This window comes from Apis dorsata, unplaced genomic scaffold (assembly GCF_000469605.1).
Source record: "Apis dorsata unplaced genomic scaffold, Apis dorsata 1.3 scaffold_215, whole genome shotgun sequence".
In the NCBI taxonomy this organism is placed as follows: Eukaryota; Metazoa; Arthropoda; class Insecta; order Hymenoptera; family Apidae; genus Apis; species Apis dorsata.
This window is the reverse complement of record NW_006263498.1, coordinates 350,414-353,559: the sequence shown is the minus strand read 5'-3', so window position 1 is coordinate 353,559 and position 3,146 is coordinate 350,414. Positions and strand designations below refer to the sequence as shown.

Sequence of the window (3,146 nt, the reverse complement as noted above, 5' to 3'; positions counted from 1 at the left end):
TTGTTCGTCACTCGACGACCGACCGCCGACCGGAGGTGTCGCAGTGAGTCGTTCTCGAGCAGCAGGGTGGTTCGACAGTAAAGTGAGTGTATGTGTGTATGGGTGCGCGCGCGTTCATGCTCAGCCGTGAGCAATACAATCGTGTGGATGAATGCATTATAATGTCCGCGTACATATCCATTAAAAATTTCGAGGATCATCAAAATATATTCAATCCACTAATCGTTGTAATAGTGACCGTCGATTCGTGAGATTCGTGAGTGTTTTGATCTTTTCCACTGATTCAAAGTTTCATATTAAATATCTGCTATTGCGATTGTCATCATTTTGCCAATTATCTGAATCAACAGTGAACATTCGAAGACTTCAAAAAAAATCAACAGTTTACGGTTATTTCTAGCAGGAAACTACAGGTAAGAATTACAGAAAGGTTTTCATCACACGATCGATCGTGAAAATTTATATATATGTATATATATATATATACGATAGATGTTCTTTTATATATGTCCTGATTATATATATCCTTTTTGTGATACTTTTGAATCAATAATTAAGTTTTACTTATACATTAAGAATTATTGTACATGAAATATATTAGAAATATTCATTAATAAATTACTTTTGCTATATAAGTATCATTAATAATTGTATGATGACATTTTGCTTACTTCTATATATTGCTTGACATATATTGCTTACTTCTCTTTATTTTAGATGCATTTTATATGTTTAAATTTAAATTTCTGTATGAATATTGCGTGTATAACAATTATGAACTCGAATCGAGTACGGAAAGTTGAGAAATCGATAGTTATAATGTAGTAGAAATTGATATATGTTGAATATATTAGATAAATATATGGATATCGATAAAATAATAATTCAATAAATATTGAGACATCAATTTTAATTAGTTAAAAATAGGAATAAAAAGAAGAAGATTCATTTATACTTTTATTACGAAATTTGAGGTTACGTTGGGTGGGGAACAACGTTAATCTAATTGAGATCGAAATGGATATTATAACGTCAATCATATTCAAATCAATCTCAGATGAACGAATTATAATAGATTCGAGCATTAGAATTAATAGAAAACTGAAATTTCGAACAAAGTTGCTGTATAACATGAACTCGGTGTTATTGATTGCGCGGTGGCTATGTTTTTACGTTCATCTCAAGAATATGGTTTTAGTAGTGTACATTTTCCTGAAATTGCATTATGTACTCTATTTCTGACCTAATACTCTTTTTCAATTTTTTCAATTCTTTTTTTTCAATTTCTGCGTAATAAAATTGTAAATCAAATAGCTATATGAAAAAAGATTTTTCGATAATATATTATAATAAATTTTTTTATAATATATATGTATAAGATATATATAATCTGAAAATTGAAAGAAAAATCAACTGATTAATGCCAAAAATAGAATTAATAAATTAATAATTTTAAATATTATTATTTAAACTTATTATTTAATGTTAGTTTAAAGTAATTATTTTCTTTATCTTTAATTCTTTTGTTTATTAATGTTTAATCTAAATTTAGTTTAATTGTAGTGTAAGTATAATATAGATTTAGATCTATTTTCGTCATGTAACGTCAATCGATAACTGAATAAAGAAGTTTAATGTTAATTACTAACCTAATTATTGCGTTTCATTACACAAACGAAGTTGAAATTTTCTTGCTATTTTTCAGTAATTTTTAGAAACGTAGAAAATATTATAATTGTAAATCAAAATTATGTTTTTAAAATATGTCATTTAAAATATGTAAATATCTTGATAGTGAATAGTATTGATATTTTTTTAACAAAGAATTAGCTTATTGCATACTACAGGAAAAAAAAAATATTCAGAATTTTCAATAGATGATTTTTAGATACTTTTATACATTACTCAGAACAATTATTATTTATTTAAATAATTTGGATTTTTAATAAATATATATAAGAATAAAAATAATACATACAATATTAATATTTTATATTTAATAATATTAATTCTAAGTAATAATAACTGTATATTTTAATTAATTAATTATGAAAACTGATTTCATATATTCAAAAATATTTATTCACAATATTCATTGTATCTTTTGAATTATTAAAAAATTAAATATATACTCGTAATATTATGCGTTAATATCTTTCACAAAAAGTCAAATATATAACCTATTTATAATTTTTACAAAAATTTCTATTTTTTTTTAATTTCTTAATAATTTTTCTTAATTTCTTGAAATAATTAAATTTAATTAGAAAACAAATTAAATTCCAAAAAAAATGTACGTATAATAATTACAACGATTTAAATCGTAGATTGTAAAGTCAAGTGAATCAGTACAATGCTTATGGAGACACTTCAAGTGATTTATGTCAATGGATAGTCAGACGATAATTATAGTCTTTTCAATGCTTGACTATCGTGACTATCGATAAAAATGATATTTTTATTATTATATTAAATATATATTATTAGGTATTTTGTCCATTAAATTATATATATTCTTAACAATTCGTTTTCTTATATCATTATTTTTCACAGTAAAATAATTATTTCATTTAAATGATATTTTAAATTCAAACTATTATACTATGGCTGTTTGTTTTTGTTTGAAAATAACACAATAATTATTGAAATCAAAATGTATCATGATTTTGAAAATTTTTAAAATCTCTTAAAAATTAAAATTTAACTATAAAATTTTTGAATTAAATTTTTTTAGTTTTTAGATTAAACATAAAAAATTGATAATAAAAATTTGTAGCTTTTTTCCTTCTATTTTTAATTGACAGATATTTTTATAATCTAAACAGGAATTTGTTTTAATGAAGTCATTTAGAGAAATGTAATTTTTTTTTATGAAAAAAATTTACTATTTTTGCAATCATTGGTATAATCTAATTTTAAATAGAATTGTTTTAAATTGGTGGCTTTTTTTTCGATTGAAATGTCACTTTCATTTATTCTTCGTATGTGATAATGGCAAGAAAATTCCATCAAAATCCATCTAAAAAGTTATTGAAGAATTTTTTTGAAAAAAACTTTTGCTATTTATTTTTCTATTATTTTTATTAATAATTAAATAAAAAAATTTATTAATAATTAAATAAAAAAATAAATTAAATGAGTTTTAT

The 3,146-nt window shown here is 22.4% G+C and overlaps 1 protein-coding gene across 1 annotated transcript in view; it reads left to right on the top strand.

Annotated features, from left to right (window-relative positions):
- The first annotated feature begins 6 nt into the window (after nt 1-6).
- The window catches only part of LOC102677703 (kinesin-like protein unc-104), a 21,220-nt gene continuing 18,080 nt past the window's right edge, over nt 7-3,146 (top strand). Inside the window, exon 1 of the mRNA XM_031510178.1 lies at nt 7-413. The gene's annotated coding sequence lies outside the window, so the exon portion shown is untranslated. The remainder of the gene's footprint in view (nt 414-3,146) is intronic.